The sequence below is a fragment of the Mauremys reevesii genome, linkage group 14, assembly GCF_016161935.1.
Source record: "Mauremys reevesii isolate NIE-2019 linkage group 14, ASM1616193v1, whole genome shotgun sequence".
NCBI lineage: Eukaryota > Metazoa > Chordata > Testudines > Geoemydidae > Mauremys > Mauremys reevesii.
In genome coordinates, this window is record NC_052636.1 from 12,436,602 (window position 1) to 12,456,185 (window position 19,584).

A 19,584-nucleotide genomic window follows, 5' to 3' on the forward strand; every position below is an offset into this window, starting at 1 on the left:
GGGAGAGGCGTTCTGTGGGTGTGGCCTCGGGGAGCGGTGGGGTGAGTGGGGGTCCTTGGAGAAGGGGTGTCATGGGAGTGCCACAGTTCAGACAATAGTGACCCCCCACTGTAAGGAAGCTCCCGCCGCCCCTGCTCTGTGTTGGTAGCGCGGGAGAGAGCTGTGTTCCAGGGCAGTGATTTGCTCCCCGGGGCTCCGCCAGGGGCGCTTGGGAGGCTGAAGGGAGCCCTGGGCCCTTTAAATCACCAGCCTGGGGAAGCCGGGCCGGGCTGGCACAGCGTACCCGCTCTTGCCAGTACCCCATACCGGAATGTACCAGCTTACGTTCACCTCCGGAAGGTCCTCACGTGGATCAATAACTGGTTAAAAGCCAGGAAACAAAGGGTAGGAATAAATGGACAGTTTTCAGGATGGAAACAGGTGCCTGTACTGGGACTAGTCAACATCTTCGTAAACGATCTGCTGAACAGGGAGGTGACAAAATTTGCGGATGATCCAAAACTACAGAGGATAGTTAAGTCCAAAGCAGACTGTGAGGAGCTAAAAAGAGATTTCACAAAACTGGGTGAAAGGGCAACAAAATGGCAGATGAAATTCAATGTTGATCAATGCAAAGTGATGCACATTGGCAAACATGATCCCAACTCTACATATAAAACGATGGGATGTAAAATAGCTGTTCCAACTCAAGTGAGAGATCTCGGAGTCACTGTGGATAGTTCTCTGCAAACATCCACTCAATGGGCAGTGGCAGGCAAAAGCGAACAGAATGTTGGGAATCATGAAGAAAGGGATAGAGAATAAGAGATAAAATCTTATTGCCACTGTATAAATCCATGGTACGCCCATATCTTGAATACTGCGTGCAGATCTGGTCGCTCCATCTTAAAAAAGATGTATTGAAATTGGAAAAGGTTCAGAAATGGGTATGGAGTGTCTGCCATATGAGGAGAGAATAATAAGACTGGGACTTTTCAACTTGGAGAAAAGATGACTAAGGGAAATATGCTAGAGGTCTATAAAATCATGACTGGTGTGGGAAAGTAAATAAGGAGTGTTACTTATTCCTTCTCATAACACAAGAACTAGGGGTCACCAAATGAAATTAATAGGCAGCCCGTTTAAAACAAACAAAAGGAAGTATTTTTTCACACAACGCACAGTCAACCTACAGAACTCCTTGCCAGAGGAGGTTGTGAAGGCCAAGACTATAACAGGGTTCCAAAAAAGAGCTAAATCAATTCATGGAGGACATGCTCTGAGCCAGGATGGGCAGGGATGGTATCCCTAGGCTCTGTTTGCCAGGAGCTGGGAATAGGTGACAGGGGATGGGTCACTTGGCGATTCCCTGTTCTGTTCATTCCCCTCTGGGGCACCTGGCTTTGGCCGCTATGGGAAGACAGGATACTGGGCTAGATGGACCCAGTCTGATCCAGTCTGGCCGTTCGTACGTCCTTACGTCCTTATGCTCCTTTCATACAGGTGCCTGGGATTCTGCCTCACAATGTGTCCCTGAGGTCTCAGCCAAAATGCCCAGACAGGCAAACACTCTGGGCTCCTGAAGCCTCGGCCCCCCACCTAGTGCCCTATGTCTCATCCCTGACCCTTGCTGCTGGTCCTTGCTATAGACTGTGAGAGAAGCAGAGGCAGTGCAGGAGCCTTCTGGGGACGCAGATCTGAGGCTTTGGGGAGACACATTGTCTGAGACATCAGAGCGCTGCAAACCCTGCAGCCACCCCCTCAATCCGGGGCCTGTTCCAGCCCTGAGTCTGGGCTGCCACGATCCCTCCCCCAGAGCAGGGCGCCCACAGATTACAGCCTGGAAATAGGCGTGTGAGACTAACTCCTGTTCTCCCTGACAGGGCCTCCCCTAGACCAAGTGCCTCTCCCAGGCAAAACGTGTCTTCGGAACCCCCCCAGCCTCGCTCCATATGTTAAAATTTTGAATATCTTATTTTTCATTGCATTTGTAGCTCAGCTCATGAATATTGACGCACAATTTCGATGCATGATTTTCTCTGTCATATAAGATGATAAATGTGCAGGCTAGGTTCTGTAAACCTGTATTTATTCATGCCATATATAAGCAAATAAAACAAATGCATTTTCTTTAAGCATATAGAAACTTTTTAATTTTGACAGTAACTGAAATGTACTAACATCTAGAAATGGAACTGTCAGTAGCACAGGGTGGGCCGGTATTAAATAGTGTTACAGTAGGAGACAGCGTTAGGATATTAACCCCAGGCCCTTTGTTCTAAGGTCGCTTCTCTCGCCTTTCCCCCATGAACTGAAGCACAGCATTACAGAGATCCAAAGATTGACCAATGGCATTTCCAAGTGCTAAAATAGCAAGCGATGTCAGTCTCTCATTGGCCATCAGCGACTGAAGATGTGGTTTAATGAGCCGGAGCTTCAAGGCGAGGGTGGCTCTGTCCACTGCCTTCTGTTGCGCTGCTGGGCCCCAAGTCCCTGGTGGCCAATATGTGACACTGGGAGAAGACAGTGGGGTGGCAAGTGGCGGCAGGACTTTTGCCACCAGGGTCTAGCTGCCCAACTTCCTCCTGGTACTGCTGGCCCCCCGTCGCCTTCAGGAAACCCAGGAACTAAGGCAGGAATAGGGCGAGGAAGCAAGTAAAGCCGAGCAAGGAAGGCAAAAGTGAATCTTGTCTTCATGGGCCACTCGCAATGACGTCCTTTTTCTGTGCCACAGCTGACAACAACATCCCAGACAGAAAAGCAGGAGGACAAAAAGAAACCGAGCAGCTGCTGAAGTAGTTCAGTTGGGAGCGTGCTAGACTAACAGGCTCTTCTATCCCCCTGTGTGCACAGGTGGGATGTTTTCTGAAAGTGCAGCAGTGCCTTTAACTGCCACGAGTCCCTCATTTCAGGCTATGCAGCAGGAAAAGGCAGCATGGGCTTCTGCACTGAGTTGGCCCACCTGACCTTTCATTCTTCTCTTGCTCTTTGTCAGCAAGGGGAAGAAAAAGAAGCTCTCCCTCAAGCTGGAGTCACAAGGGCGACGTAAGGACGACTTCCTGAGCCCCGGCTCCAGTCCTCTGCTCTGCCAGCTGACCTATTGAAGGGCTGTCACCACTTTCTCTAGGTTTGTCCATCGGTCTGTGTCAGGGTGAGCAACAGCCAAATTAATGGAGTTTCTGTAGTGTAGTGGTTATCACGTTTGTCTAACATGTAAAAGGTCCCTGGTTCAAAACCAGGCAGAAACATGCTGGTTTCCTTTTGCCAGATCCCCTTGCTGTTCAGGAAGGCCTCCTCCTTCTCCTATTGGCCTGTCCCTGGGATAACTCCAACCCCCGCATGACAGAGGGTGCTGACAGCAGTGGAGAAAGCACCTTGGCGTCAGGCTGGAGAACCTAGAGGAGTGCGGCGTGTCACCTTTTGGAGGCTTGTGGCTCGGCCTCCTCTGCTGTTGGAGGTTGGCCGGTGGAGGCCGGCTCTTCCTGCTGGCCTCCTCTGCGTGACTTGCCAAAGGAGGAAGTGAGGCAGGAATGGGACAAAGAGGAAAGTCGAGCTGAGGAAGGCAGGGCAGAAAGTAAGCACCTCAGTGCGGCTAAATGGGGTTAGTAGAGCATCACCATTCGTTCTGCAAAGCCGGGGGAGGTGCGGTTGGCTGCTGGGAGGCAGAATCCTGTGCCTGCCTGTTGGCATCCCAGGGGTGGCTCCTTGCAGCCCAGGAGAAGCGGGGTTCTGGGGGGAAGGAAAAGCAGCAATGGCGAGGCTGAGTGGGCTCCTTTCTGGCCGACATGGTGGGCTGTGAGGGGTTTGGGAGTTGCCTGTAAGCCGTAAGTGGACTTAGTGCAGTGAAAACCGCTGCTCCATTCTGGCTGACCTGGGGGCGCCATTGATGACATGGGAGTGGGGGCAGGGCGCTGGCTGTGAGCAAATGGGATCCAGGAAGCCCCAGCCTTCCCCTCCAGGGGCCGAGTCGTCTTCTTCTCTCCTGCCATGGGGAGCCCGTCCTTAAGCCTGCCCAGCATGCACTGCAGCTCGAGCATTAAGCCTTCCTGTGTGGCCTGTGCTGGAGCTGACCCTGGACCCCTGTGGGGCACTGTTGGGGGAAATCCCGACTGCAAATAATTCTGGCCACAAGATCAACCCATTGGGTTGAATGGGGCAAGCTGGAGGCCTGGTGCCTTAGTCCGTGGGGCCAGCAGGTCAAGACATTTTCCTGCATGTGGGGGAGGTAGCCGCTGTGGTTCGCCCTTCCTGCTCCCTGCGCTGCTGCACCCTAAAATCCCTGTCGGCCGGCAAGATGGGCTGCGAGCCTGGAGAGGAGGCAAGGGTGGCCCAGGCCTTGGCCACTGCCCTGCCCCAGGCAGCCCACAGAGACCTGATGCCTCCCAAGCAACACACGGAGATGTGCCAGCAGCGCTAAGGCGGCTCCTGCCCACTCTGCCCCCTCCTCCCTGCCACACTGCTCCTGGAAGTGGCCGGCATATCCCTGCAGCCCTGAGTGCAAACGCCACAGCTGACCCGCCCCCGTATCCCACTGCCTAGGAGCCACTGCCGGAGGGGAGTGTGTGCCAGTCACTTTGGGAGCTGTGCTGCCTGAGGTAAGCACCTTCACCCCCGACCACCTCCTGCACCCCTACCCCTGCCCCAGCACAGAGGCTCTCTGTGTCTTGAACAAGCACTTTCAAGGATTGGCCAAGAACTTCTGCTCTGTTTCTGTGAAAAAGACACAAAAAAGGGAGCCCAACGGACAAGTTTAGTTCGCAAGCACAAACTGGCAGGGCCAAGCCTGGATCTCTCAGTTACTCAGAAGGCTCTTTAGCCAGCTCTTCCCAAAGGCCAGTCTCTAGAGGCTTTTGTGACATGATGTACTTCAAAATAGCTCCCTGTAGCTCAAATAGTCATCATTCATATATGGCTGTGATATGTCCTACCAACCATTCCATGTAAGTTATCATATGAAAAGTCATGATCTGCTGAAATCGGTTATTCTGTCCAAATATGTATAGCATGAGGGTGTGTGAAGTTATGCATTTTGCTGTATGGTTGTTACTGAAATAGGCTATAATTTTGCTAGTGACCCCTGCCGAGGAGGGTGTTCAACAGCCATGAATCAGCAGAGGAATTGTAATTAAGGGATTTCCAATTCAGTGACAGATGCCCAAACACAACACTGTGGGGACTGCTCAAGTCTATGACTCAGTTGCACAAGACCACACCAGGAGGATTCCCCAACCTAGTGACTCAGCAGAGCCCACCCGGACATGTCTGGGCAAGTGTCTTCTAGACACTTGAACTAAGGATATAAAATAGGAGACTGTGGCATCATGTTTTTTGCCCTTCTCCTCCCCCACCTATGCTGGAAGCAGCAGGAATCCTGAGAAAATGAAGGTCATCTGAGGACAGTAATCCAGGTTTTAGGGGGAATTCTATGTATTAAGGAGGGTAACATCCAGTAGGATGAGAAAATTGCTTGAACTAACTACTGCCTAGTGTAATAAGGTGTAAAGTTTAGATTTTGCTGTGGTCGTACAGTGCTTAGTGCTCTGCGTTCTGGCCTCAAGAGCCATGGATGCATGTTGAGTTACGATGACCTTTTCCTTGTCTCCACATTTCTTATGTGCCTCCTTCTGACACTTGTCAGAAAAAACAACTGGTTTCTTTTGCAAGCATTTGCATTGCAAGGCAGAGGCAGTCTTCTCTGTTTCCATAAAAGAGTCACCAAAAGGTGGGAAGAGCAGACACATTTGTTAAGGCACTACTGGGAGCTGCATCCCTAACTCCACTTTACCTGGCAGGTGAGTCACCCAGCTTAGCCACGGTGCGACTCTCTGGGACTTTTCTCCCAACCGCTCCATTTTTCATCAATGACAATCAAAAGGAAGGTGACATGACATGTGTGTGTGAACATCTCCAGGGAATCACAAGGATGTGTGGCGCAGGCTCTCGTGTTGTAGCAATTGCAGTTGAAGCAACCGTCATGCCAATACCAGTCATAGCAGCGTTTTCATCAACTCCAGGTTTGTGATTTGATTGTTTCCAATGCTTCTCTCCAAAGAAGCCTTTTCCTTAGCAAGCAATGACTTGGATACCAAGGGAGGCCTCTTCTGTTTCCTAGGAAGACACAGGAAAATGTGAGCAGAGGAGACAAAAGCCATACACCAAGGCACCACTGGGAGTTGAACCCAGGATCTCCTGGTTACTAGACAGGTGCTTTAGCCAGCTAAGCCATGGTGCCTGCCTGAAGAAGGTATTTGCAACTGTTTCATTTGATGGTTCAAGTCAACACCTGCAAATTCTAAAGTACAGACGTTCCCCATTTCCCTCAAGACTTGCAGACCTTGAGGTGTCTGGCTCTCTGTGCACAGAAAGCCACAGCTGAGTAGACAGAGGTCTTCTAACATGTACCTCTCCCACCAGTCACTGTGATCAGATAATGGTTAGTGATCTGTGTTTCAGTCACAGCAACCTCGGCTCAGTTCTGAGTCATGGTAACCTTTCCTTCAGCTCCAGACTTCTCATTTGCCACTTTCCACATGTGGTAGACTGTCTGCCCCCAAACAAGCAGGAGAAAGATTAAGGCAGCCTTGAAGAGGCTGTGCAGAACCCAGCCTATCAAGAAAGGGCTTATTGGGAGAGCCAATCAGGAGAAGGCTTGCTGGAGCAGCCCATATATAAAGAGCTGCTCAGCACAGCAAGAATTAGTCACTCCTTGGAGTTTTAGGAGGGAGGGTTGGCTGCTGTGAAGGAAGGCAGGAAGGAGCAGGGAGGGCACTATGATCAGAGTAGTGCTGGGGTAAGGGGTGCATGAGTGACCTCCTGGCTGACTACTGCCAGACTAAGGCCCTGATACAAAGGTGGAGGAAGGTTCTAGGTCTGTTGGGAAATGGTCCAGGGAAACAGATGGCAGGGTTGGAGGTTCACACCTTTTGCCTCAGTCGCCACTGACACAGGTGGCTACACCCTGGACTGCAGCCGGCCACTGAGGCAAGTGTCTGGGTAGAGGACACCCCCCCCCCCAGAAGGGGGGAGAGAACTGAGTGGGGCACAGCCAGAGGGCTGTGTCCATAAGAGGACACTGAAGTCCTGAGAGCAACATGGGTCCTAATGATAGAACAGATGGTGGCCAGACGCTACTAGATGAAGGCGCACCGGTGGACCAGAGGTAATTGCTAGGATGGTCAGCAGGAGGTGCTGCAGTGAGGCATGCCCCATGGCACCAAGACTTAGCTGCAAGGAAGGCTCTCTCTGTCTTGAACAAGCACTTAGAAGGATTCTGCTGACAGGTCTTTTCTTTTTCTGAAAAGAGATACAAAAAAAGGAGCCAACAGACACACTAGGTTCGGCAAGGAAGAACTGGCAGGCCAAGCCAGCCTCTCCTGGTTAGTAGGAAGGTTCTTCAGCCAGCTCTTCACAAAGATCACTATCTAGAGACCTTTAAACAGCCACTGCAGATGCTCACCACAAAAGAGATGCCAAAATGGAGTTCTCCACTGCCTGCAGCCATCACGCTACCAGGAGTTCTGTGCACAGAGAAGCCCCTGCTGGTGGCAAAAGGCTTTGGTAGAGACTCTTCTGACACCAGCCATTCTCATATAGCGTTTAGCGCTCTGTGTTGTGGCTTCAGCATCCACAGATGCCAGTTCAATTGGGGGACATTTTTCCTGGCTCCACATTTGTCTAATGGCTCCTTTCAACACTTGTCACCAAAAAGACCTGTTTCTTTTGCAAGCGATGTACAGCCAGGCAAAGGCAGGCGTCTCCATTTCCTCAAAAGATCACCAAGCTGTGGGGAGAGGAGACACATTCAGCCAAGCTGGATGCTGAATCTCCTCTTTATTCAGCAGGTGTCTGTGAAGGACATAAATCTACACCGTGTAGAGGTCAAGAATAGGAGTTTATTACACACAGTGCTGGCGGAGTGGGCTTATTAGGCTCAGAGACACTGTTAATTAATTAATTATAATAGAATATATAGATTTTCCACGGGCGGGGGAAAGTGAGAGGCTAGGTAGTTCCATACCCCAGGACAGGTTTTGCAAGACAGGATAAGCACATTAGCCAATGATTAACAGATTAGATAATGTCTCCACCCATGGTCTCAAGTTAGCAAGTTAACATTTCATTAATACTTTGATAAAATGTTATTAGTATAAAATATATATGTTGAATTCTGATTTAGGATCCATAGGAAGGAGCAACTCCTTTGATTGTCCAACAGGTACATTCCTAGGGGTTACAGAAAAGAAACAGTTAAAGTATATGGCAATAAAGATTGTTTTCTGTGTGTCTTAAGGCAGGCATTGGTCCCTTGGAAGGGAGGTGGAAGGATGCCATATCTTATACTGACAGGTGCCAACTTTTCATAAACTCAAGGTTGGATCTGTGGGAAGAACGTCTCCCTACAGAAGAAACAAACACAATAGGAATAGGGATTCTTTGTTCAATCTGCAACTCTGAATAAGACACAATTCTTTAGTTCTTAGCTCCAACACCTGGCAATTTGCTGACCAGCCCTATCTTAGCAAGCAAGGCTTTCTGTTTACCCAGCTTTCTCTTAGCTGATCACTATTTGCTAGGCCTCTGGTCCCTTGACCATACTCTGGACTTTGGGTCTGGAAAAGAGCTGGCACAATCCATAGACCAGGTTGTTATACAAAACGCACATGGATTTTAACCCTTCACATACAGTAATGGCAAAGTTCTTGGTTCAGGCTTGTAGCGGTGATGGAATAAACTGCAGGTTCAAATCAAGTCTCTGGAGTACATCCCCAGCTGGGATGGGTCATCAGTCCTTTGTGCAGAGCTTCAGTTTATAGCAAAGTCCCTCCAGAGGTATGAAGCAGGAATGAAGACAAGATGGAGACAAGGCATCAGCCTTTTCTAGTCTCTTGCCATGTGGTCTTTGCTTTCTTTGTCCCAAGGACTCTCTATCCAGCATGTGGCATAGAAAAACCTTAGAGTTCTGTCCATAGGCAGGTCCCTGCAGACCTTGCTGAGTCACAAGGTGTATCTGCCTTCGCTCAATGGGTCGATTGTATAGCTGATGGTCCTTAATGGGCCATCAAGCTAGGCAGAACTGACACCAGCTTGTCTGGCTGGGGTGTTCCCGAAGCAGAGCGCAAATTTGAAATAGGGACAGCATAGATCCAATATTCATAACTTTAACTATGAAGATGATACACATCTAGAGATACCATCATTATAATAATTCAGTCAGAACCTCTCCATGGACCTCTTACACAACAACCTTTCTACAGTATTGGCTGCAAATATAGAACAGTGGTTGCAATGGTGATCTATAGTTACAGATTATGTCAGTAACGTCACAGGAGGTGACACGGCATCAGTGAGACTGATACTGGAATACTGCCTCCAGTTTTGGTGTCTTCATTTGAAAAAGATATTGTGAAATTGGAGCTGAGGCAGCAAAGAGCCACCAAATGTTCTGAGGGCTGGAGAAAAATGCCTTCTAGTGAGCTATTGAAAGAGCTCAACCTGATTAGCTTATCAAAGAAGATTGAAAGGTGACTTCATTGAAGCGTTGAAGTGCCTATTGGCTATTAAAGGGCTCTTTAATCTAGCAGAGAAAGGCCTAACCAGACCCAATGGCTGGAAGGTGAAAAGAGACAAATTCACATTACAACTAAGGCACAAATATTCAACACCGAGGATAATTCACCACAAGAACAAGCTTCCAAGGAAAGTGGTGGATTTGCCATCTCCTCATGTCACTTAATGAAGACTAGATGCCTTTCTGGAATGTGTTTGCCCAAAAGTAGCTATTGTGTCATACAGGAGGCCTGAGATATGCAGGGGGTCAGATTAGATGATCTAATGGTCTCTTCTGGCCATAAAGTCGACTAATTTCTGAAAAACTGAGTGTAGCATTGGGAGCAGCGTCTGATGTTTCCCTGTCTAGCCGGCTTGCTGCCTAGAACGAACACTCCTTGCGTGGGGTGATCCCCAGGGAGTAGCTCAAACCTCCAAAGTGCCTGGCCAGGGGCAGGACATTGGCACAGCAAGGGAGGGGTGTGGCAGTGACATCACAAAGGCCTTTTGCAGGACCTCAGCCTATTGGTCCAAGGTGGTGGGGAGGTGGTGACCTCACAGAGAGATGCTGACATCAGCCAGGCAGGACAGGGACGAGGGGCCAGGGAAACCTCAGAGACCCCTGTGGCTTTGCTCCAGCAAGTCTCCTTCTCCAGGTCTCTCTTTGAGGACTGAGAGAGTATTCGGGTTCACGGACGTGAGCGCCAGGAGGAACCTCTTTCGAGTTTTCTCCTTCCCTGGGGACATTAGGGTTTGTCCTTTTTGTTTCACTTTTCCTCCCTCCCTCTTTTCTCTTCGTCTCTTGCTTCTTTTGTCCTTTCTCCTGTTCCCCTCCCAACACAGGGAGGGAGGGGTGTGTGTGTGTGTGTTTGTTGTGGAGCTCTGCTCTGCAGCTCCCACTGTGGGAGGTCCACACAAAAATGTGGGGCTGAACTAGTGCTCGGGCAGTGATCCCCACCAGTGACCTGGGCCGTCCTTTGGGCTCTCTGGTGAGAACCCTCAGCCTCCCGTCCTCAGTCTCTCCCTGATTGGCTGAGCAGGGGTTATTGACAGGAGGAGACTCAGGTCCTTGTTGTTCTCCTTTAAGACCAAGGAAATAAGTCAGAATCAGTTCTGTGTTTGATGAATTTTGCTGCTTCTCTGCATTAATGGTCTGCTGCCGCTGAGGGAGCCTGAGCCCTTTAAATCCTGGCCCCAGCCCAGCCGCCAGAGCTGTGGCCGGGATTCAAAGGACTCTGGGCTGCCCGCAGCCCTGGGGAGCTCTGAGCCCTTTCAATCCTGGCCCCAGCCCGGCTGCCGGAGCCCTGGCCGTGGGCAGTCCAGAGCCATTTCAATCCCGCCGTGGAAGCCGGTGTGGTCCAGCACGGCGTACTGGTTCTTGCCGGTCGCCGTGCCAGACCAGACCGGCTTACTTTCACCTCTGAGTGGGGGTGCTGCAATCCCCTGCTAGAAAGTAATGGTGGTGGGGACTCTGTGAGCTCAACATCCAACTCTGGTGGCAGATGCGGTGTGGGGGACTCCAGGTATTTCTAGGATCCACTATTTCCACCTGCCTGTAAAGTCCAGCCTTCCCCAGCACATTCACTGCAGTGCAATTGGGTCACTGTTTCCATGGCTGCACAGCAAAGAATCACTCCCAGTTTCCTTTTCATCTGCAGCAGGATTAGCCTGTGGCGGTAGTTAATGATGTGGATCTTGTAATTTGTTATTCATTCCCCACCTTGACAATTCAGACAGTCCCTTTCCTACTCAAATCCCCAGCACCTCAGTGACCCCTGATAGCAGGGGTTGGGTTTTCCCTGTGGCCCTGAGATTTTCAGGGTTCTTTTCCCCTCCACCTGGAGTGAACTCAGCTTTTCCCCATCCCAGACAATCCATGAAATAACAACAGGGGCATAAAGAGAGGGGAGGGAACATCTCACGGCCAGGGCTGGATGTGCCCAGAGCCCCCTGCTTGTCCATTGTTTCCATGGAATTTGGCCTCCTGCTTTGCACAAGGGACAGAGAAAGATCTTGCTGTTCCTGTGTCTGTGCAAAGAAAATTGTGCTTCTGTATGAAAGAGAGGAGGGAAATGGGCCCATGGTGGGGCAATAGCCTCAGGATTAAGACCTAAGGACTCAGGCTGAGAACTGATTTAACTCCACTCATCTGGGATTTAACAAATTCTCTTCCATGGAGACACTGGGAACTTGTGACATTGATCCAGACTCTGGGGGTTCAGGCTGCTTTAACTCTTGGTAAAAACATGAACTTGATTCCAAGAAGGGAGAGAGAAGCCCGAAGCTGACTTTAGTCCCAGGCTGGGGTCTCCTGGATGGGTGGAAACTTCCTTCCCTGCAACCAGGGGACAGCAGCTACTGGAGACATACCAGGGCTCGGAGGAAGGGGGATTGTTGCATGGACTTTATGCGCACAGGGCCCCACTAACTCTAAATCCTCCACTGTAGAAGGAACTTAGAAAGTCAGACCTTGGTCAACGGTAGGACTGGGGTTTGAAAAAGATTCTTTTTTCCTTCCCTTCATGAGAAAGAAAGGAAGAGCTGGCAGCTCAGGTGCAGAAAACCACGTTTTCCTCTGGCTGAGGAGCTGGCAATCAGGTACAGACGACTGGTGTCTCCTGAAGGGAGGGGGCACAATGTCAAGGTTCAGCCCCACCCCCCTTATGATCAACAGCCCCTCCCAGCTGTGAACAGTGCAGGGAGAGGAAGCAGCAAAGGCAGCCCCTCTCCACTCACCCCTCCAGCAGCTGCTGTGCAGGGAGGGAGCCTGGCAGCACCACATGATGTAGCAGGCCATAGCTAACCCAGGTGGGGCACAGGACCCCACACATGCCCTCTGCGAGTGTTGCCTCTGAAATTAGGAAAACTGGTGAGTTCAAGGCACAGCTGCACACCCAGAGGAAAGCCCAGCACGACACGCCCAGGGTGAAGGGGGTGCTAAAGCCTGGTATCAAACCAGAAACCTTCAGATCTTCAGGATAATGCAATCCCAACTGAGCTACTTTGGCAATGACCAGGCCAACCAGGAAGGCTTAATACACGAGCCGCAGCACATGCTGGGAAGATTTAAACCTGGATGTCACAACACAGGAGACAAGCAGTGGACTTGGCCCGGAGGCGCAGGCTGGGTTTTCCTACATCCCAGTCACTCAAGCCAGCACCTGCCCCCTCGCAAGCTGTCACTGGCACCCCCAGCTCTGGCCCCTGCCTGTCCTCTCACCCCTGTCTGCATCCCTTTGCCTGTAGCAGTGGCACCATTCCCAGCCGTGGACCATGGCGGACATGGAAAAAGGTAAGGGGGGACATGACCCTGAAGTGTGTTGGGACCACTGATCTCGGTGGTGGGACAAGGGGGTTAAATCTTGGCAGAGACCCCCAAAGGGCAGGTGTGGCTGCTGTCGAGCTGCCTGGGCCCAGACAATGGCCACAAATTCTGTCTCCTAGCAACCGATGGCCGAGGCGCACCTGCTGCAAGAGGCCAGCTGGCCGGGAGGAGTCGGAGAACAAAGAACGAGCTGGAGGCCAGCTGAGCAGGTTGCCAGGGAAACAGGACAAAGGACAGACGAGGGGCAAAGGGCCTGGCTGAGTCGGGCTGTTGGGAGCAAGGAGTCTGCTGGGTTGGGGACTCGAGGGGAGAGCCCAGGCTCTGAGTTCGGGGTCTCCCCAAGATGGACGTTGCTGAATCTTCCTGCTTCCTGTGCGAACACAGAACTTTCCCAGGCTGGATTCCAGACCCCTAACGAACCTTCTGTTGTACAGCGCTGGCTGAGAGTCACTGGGGACCGTGGAAGTTGGGGGTGCAGGACTCCCCTTCGGGGGGGGGGGGTGAGGCTTTCCGAGATGTCTGATTCAGGTGGACTCATGACTGGAAGGGCTTGGGGTGGAACAGGGATGCTGAAAGGTCCAAGGTTGGTCTGAGGAGATGCTGAAGCCAAGGAGGCTTCCCCCAGTGAGAGCATGTGGGAGGAAAGACTTGGACCTGCCAACTTTGGGAACCTGTGAATGTGAAGTGACCAAGTGGTGAGTTAACAACGATGCTGTTGCACAGGATTTGACTGGAATGAGAAAACAAAAAGTCCTTAAAGTGGAACTCTTGGGTGAATAGAATGAGCTGATTTGTATTCAACCTTGGAAGGCAATAGCTTGTTACATCCGTCAGACCAGCCTGGTTTGGTTTGGTTGGTTCATGGGTTGGCTGCTTTCCCTGGTAAATTGCAGAGGGTTCAGAGAAGAGCCACAGGAATGATTAAAGGCTTGAGCAGGGAGAGAAGTTTTAAAAAATCCTGAGGCTCTGACAGCCCAGGATAACCTCCCACTGCTGGCAATGGGAATTGAATTCAATGTTTGTAACTAGCTGCTGGTACCTGAGGTCTCAGCTATGGATTAAACTGGTGGCAAATGCAGCTTCGTCCAAAGCAGTGAAGGATGTAAGTCAGGCCTGCACAAATCATAAAGTGGCGAGGGCCATATTACTCCAAAGAAAACAGCTGAGGGCCGAACCCCCCTAGCCCTGCTGACCCCCCCCCCAGCACCGCCAAGGCCCCCCCAAAACACATCACCCCAGTGCCGCCCAGCCCCCCTGAAATACTCCCCCCCCAGCACCGCCTGCTCCACGGAAACAAACCCTCCTTCCCCAGCGCTGCCCCACCAAAACATTGAACCTTGGTAATAAGTTATAGGGGGCCCCTAAGGTAGTATAATTAAGGTAAAAGAATTTTGTCTCTTTGCTAGAAGTAGAATAAGATCTTCCCCCCCCCCCCCTTGGTAATCAGTTGCCCTGTGGAGTGAATGAGGTGGGACTGAGGAAGGCAGCACCTCCAGACAGCTGCAACCCTTGGAGAGGGGCTGGGAGCCAGACCAGATCAGCAGAACAGGTCAGCCACTGACTCACCATTCACCTCCTCAGCCCCGCCACTGCCCCCACTCGCCTCCTCAGCCCCCACCCTCCCGGCTCGGCTCCTCAGCCCCGCCACTGCCCCCACTCGCCTCCTCAGCCCCCCACCCTCCCGGCTCACCTCCTCGGCCCCCGCCACTGCCCCCCCACTCGCCTCCTCAGCCCCCCACTCCCAGCTCGCCTCCTCAGCCCCTGCCACTGCCCCCCCACTCGCCTCCTCACCCCCCCACTCCCAGCTTGCCTCCTCAGCCCCTGCCACTGCCCCCCCACTCGCCTCCTCAGCCCCCCACCCTCCCGGCTCGCCTCCTCAGCCCCCGCCACTGCCCCCCCACGCGCCTCAGCTCCCCACCCTCCCGGCTCGCTGACTCAGCCCCCGCCACTGGCCACCCGCCTCTTCAGCCCCGCTCTCTCACCTACCACTTGCCTACTCACCTCCCACAGGCCGCACAGTGAGCCCACCCGGGCCGCGTGTTGTGCAGGCCTGATGTGCGAAAGAGCAAAGCTGGCCATCTGGGGAGCTGCTGCAGTCCCGTAACCACAGCTGGATGGGAAAAGAGGAAAAACTCCCTAAAGTGCTGGGAGCAGCCCCGAGAAAAGGAAGTTTGTCAGTGAGATCAGTAACAATAAATGTGAACTGAAGGAGTGCTTTCTCCTCTGTGCCGACAGGTTTGAATTGTGTTACTGTACTATGAGATAAAGCTTTACAATATCCTGCTCTAATTTCAGGAGGGGTCTGTAACCATAATCAGTCTCTGTGGGAAGTGGGACATTCAAAATTCCCAAGGAATTTAAAGGGTGGGGTTCACGGTTGGTCACCTGAGGGCCATGCAGTTCAAACCGCTGACCAGAGAGGAGAGAGCAGGGATTGTGGGACATGTACCCGAGGCCAGCTGCAGCGCTGTAATCAAGCAGGGTGTCTACACTGGTACCGCGGCGCTGTAGCCCCGGTGCAGAAGCTGTATGCCTCTTGTCAGGGTGGATTTTTACAGCACTGCAACTGTGCAGTTTCTGTGCACTAAGTGGCTTGGCAGTGTGCACACCTCAGGAGTTACACCACAGAAATCTGGTTTACTGTACAGAAACCTGCCAGTGTAGACAAGGCCGTAGATGGCTTAACTAAGAACCCAAGACTGATCAAACTGGGTCAGACCAATGGTCCATCTAGCCCAGTGTGCTGCCTGAGAGTGACCAGTGCCAGATGCGTCAGAGGGAATGAACAGAACAGGCTTGTTGACCTGCAAGATGAGGGTTTTTCACCATTGCCTTTAACTTCATTGTTGTTGATTCCTACTTATCCTATCTCACCACAACTCCCCCAGGGTCTCTGGGCAAATCAGGTGTGAACCACTCCTGTGATACAGGCCTGTCCCAATCCAGCTGAATTGAGGCAGACTTTGGGCCAATGTCCGTTTGGAAAAGGCCCACTTAGGCCAGCAGGTTTCTCAAAGTATCTGTTGCTGTGAACAACATGTAGTGTGGATGTGTGAACCCTAACATATTAAACATGAAAGAAACAGAAGGCCAGCACTGAGGAGGTTTCCAGAGCCAGGCCTGAGGATGAAACAGTTGTGCTCAAAAGGAAAAGCGGCCTCACCACCTATAAAAATAACTGGTTGCAAAAACAAAACAAAAAATAATTAAATAAATAAAAATGAAAAAAAAAAACCAACCCAGAAAAGCTCCTATCACACACCCATCACCACTTCAGATTTTGACATCTCCTGCCAAATCACAGCCTCGGGACTCAGCATTCATGTATCCTGCAGTCTGAACTTGGAATCTCATACATTCCCCCATTGGCTACCATCATTTGCCCAGCATGGAAGTGCTTCTTGTCCAACAAGGCAGCCAGATTGGGACCCATAGGCATGGAATGGCTCTGAAGGAATCAGCTGTCTCTCTCTGTGCTTCATCTAACTTTGGAGCCAAATGATAAAAGACGGTTGTTCCCAATTTAATAATGGCGTCCTTTATGAGTGTGCCAGTTAATTAGGGAGCAGGTTCTAAAAATAATTTACCTGGGCCACAGGTCACCATAGCTTCCATCTCTGGGGTGAAAACCAACCACTAGTATCTGCAATTTCTACCCGAGTTCTTGTCAAATCTTTGATCTTACATGGAGTAGTTTCACACTTCTCTGGCATAGAATTCTTCATCAACCGCACAACAGATCAGTAGCGACAGTGAGGTACAACTCCCCCAACTATGCCCTTTTATTTCTTTAATCTGGAGGCACAGATTTAAATTAGGGACTAAATTCAGGTGCAGCTTAGAATCCCTGTAAGATAGCAAATGTCAGGTCTCTATTAAAAATAGGATCTTTCTGCAGCTATATCACATTCAACATGGATTTCATTTTCTACACATTTGCAGCATCTCCCAGGGGTGAGCTGAACAGAAATGTCACTTCCATTTTTCCATCCCTACCTCAATAGGGATTGTATTTCCCAAATAATAGGCAACATGCAGCTGATTAGGAAGGAGATCTCTTCAGGAGCGACCTCCTGCAGGGCCTGGGCCACAACTGCTTTAAATCGTGTAATACATGGGTATTTTGCTTAGTTCCAAATAATTTACTAGGGAATCTTCTTCCCAGCCCTTTAGAAAAAATACTGACCTAACCAATTGAACAACAGGGGGATTGGAATGGTGATGGGGAATAAGGGAATCCCTCTGACTTACCCTAACTACGTCTGTTGTTACAGCAGGTGAAATGACATTTTCCCCTATCCCTGCCCTGTTCCTGCTCTTTCTTATAGTTCAATATATTTTAAGTGAGGAAAATAGTAGCAAAAATATCTGCTCTGCAGCACAACCTGAAGCAACATCAGAGCAACTGGGAATGAAACAATTGGTTTCCGAAGGGAGAACTCGATGACTAACAATTGCTGTGAAATGGGGGAACAGTATAACCGTGATGCTCAGGGTTTGTTTAGACTAGGGAAAGTGATGGAGTTTAGGTCAGGTCAAGGGGAAAGCTAATGCCAACCCCTGCATCTGGGCTGCATCTGCACAACAACTCTAATTGTCTTTTTACACCAAGATGACTAACTTGAGCAGCCGACGCCATATACAGCCCTAGTGGATGTAAGGCACAGATACTTTTTGCCTCAGTGTACCTTGTTGGGATCAAACCTCCAGGAGCTGATGAACATTCCTGGCTCAAAAGGAAAGGAGTTGATAGAAAAGATCACAGGACAGACCCCGAAGAAGGGTGAGCTGCAAAAGGCAGAAGCAGGTAACTGATCTGGGGGAGCTGAGAGACCACGGTGAAGATGGTGCAAAAATCACAATGTGGGAATTAGGAAATGTGATTTTTTTTTTTATTTTGCCCACCCTAGTCAAAGGATTTATTACAGTTCTCTCTCATGTGGATTTTCTGATGTCTGATAAGGGCTGAGCTGTAACTGAAGCTTTTCCCGCACTCAGTGCATGTGGGGGGTGTCTCCCCTGTGTGGATTCTCTGATGTCTGATAAGGGCTGAGCTATAACTGAAGCTTTTCCCGCACTCAGCGCACGTGTAGGGCGTCTCTCCTGTGTGGATTCTCTGATGTGTGATAAGGTTTGAGCGCAGACTGAAGCTTTTCCCGCACTCAGCGCACGTGTAGGGCTTCTCTCCTGTGTGGATTCTCTGATGTGTGATAAGGTTTGAGCGCAGACTGAAGGTTTTCCCGCACTCAGAGCACGTGTAGGGCGTCTCCCCTGTGTGGATTCTCTGATGTGTGATAAGGTTTGAGCGCTGCCTGAAGCTTTTCCCGCACTCAGAGCACGTGTAGGGCGTCTCCCCTGTGTGGATTCTCTGATGTCTGATAAGGGCAGAGTTCTGAGTGAAGCTTTTCCCGCACTCAGAGCACGTGTAAGGCTTCTCTCCTGTGTGTATTCTCTGATGTGTGATAAGGTTTGAGCGCCGACTGAAGCTTTTCCTGCACTCAGAGCATGTGTAGGGCATCTTCCCTGCGTGGATTTTCTGATGTCTGATAAGGGCTGAGCTGTAACTGAAGCTTTTCCCGCACTCAGTGCATGTGGGGGGTGTTTCCCCTGTGTGGATTCTCTCATGTCTGATAAGGGCAGAGCTCCACCCGAAACTTTTCCCACACTCAGAGCACATGTAGGGCGTCTCCCCTGTGTGGATTCTCCGATGTCTGATAAGGTGTGAGCTTCGACTGAAGCTTTTCCTGCACTCAGAGCACGTGTAAGGCCTCTCTCCTGTGTGGATTCTCTGATGTAAGATGAGGGCTGAATGACAAATGAAGCATTTCCCACACTCAGAACATTCATAAGCTTTCTTACCCATGTGGATTTTCCTATGTGTGATAAGGGCAGAGCTCTGATTGAAGCTTTTCCCGCACTCATGGCACATGTAGTGTGTCTCTTCCAAGTTGATTCTGTCACTTGTTATGAGGTCTAAGTGGCTACTAAAGTTTTCCTCTGGCCTCTGCTGAGTCTCACAGGCTTTTGGTTTTTCTGGGAGTGCACAACTCCTGGAAACATTCCCTTTGAGTCTTCCTGATAAAGTTCCACGTGGTTCTCTTTGCTCAGCATCTTCCTGCTGGAGTGTCTCCTCCTCATTCTGACTCACCATCCCATCACCTGATGGGAGACACAGAGAATCCAGGCATAGGTCACTACCTGCGCCAGAAAGAAAGAAAATTTCAGAGAGAGGAATGGAAAAAGGGATGAACAATCCAAAATATGTGTGGGAGAGATCAAACCTATCAGGAGCTGATTTTCCCAGAGGAGAAAGGAAGGGATCAGTTTTGGTCTGCATCTCATGAGAACACTCAGGGAAAGTGAGATCAGGGAGCAACCTGCTGCCAGTTGTCAGTCAGAATAGGAGGAAGCCATGAGTGACATCTGCCATAATGATTCCACATCTGCAGGGGACAATCCTGAACTTGAAGAGCTCACAGGGTCTTTGTAGGGCATCCCAAATGTTTCCTGCATTCCCGCACAGTTTTTGAGTTGGTTTAACCAATTCTTCACCTGTGCAGGCAGCTCTTGGAAGCACTTCTTTCTCAGAGCCCTGGAGGTCCGGGACCCACGGTTCTTCCCCTTGTTCCAGCTGCGAGATCACATCAGGTTTGGAAATAGGAAACCCTACTCCAGGCAAAGAAAACAACGGAGGTCAGTGGAATTTGTGGGATACTTGTCACAAAGAATATTCC

The 19,584-nt window shown here is 50.6% G+C and overlaps 2 non-coding genes and 1 pseudogene across 2 annotated transcripts; 1 reads left to right on the forward strand and 2 right to left on the reverse strand.

Moving 5' to 3' along the window:
• The first annotated feature begins 3,154 nt into the window (after positions 1 to 3,154).
• On the forward strand, positions 3,155 to 3,227 carry TRNAV-AAC. The gene has a single exon. It is a non-coding gene; the product is annotated as a tRNA-Val (tRNA).
• A 2,910-nt stretch (positions 3,228 to 6,137) lies between these two features.
• Positions 6,138 to 6,211, reverse strand: TRNAT-AGU. Its single transcript has one exon. It is a non-coding gene; the product is annotated as a tRNA-Thr (tRNA).
• An 11,545-nt stretch (positions 6,212 to 17,756) lies between these two features.
• LOC120381498 overlaps positions 17,757 to 19,584 on the reverse strand; it is a 384,534-nt pseudogene continuing 382,706 nt past the window's right edge.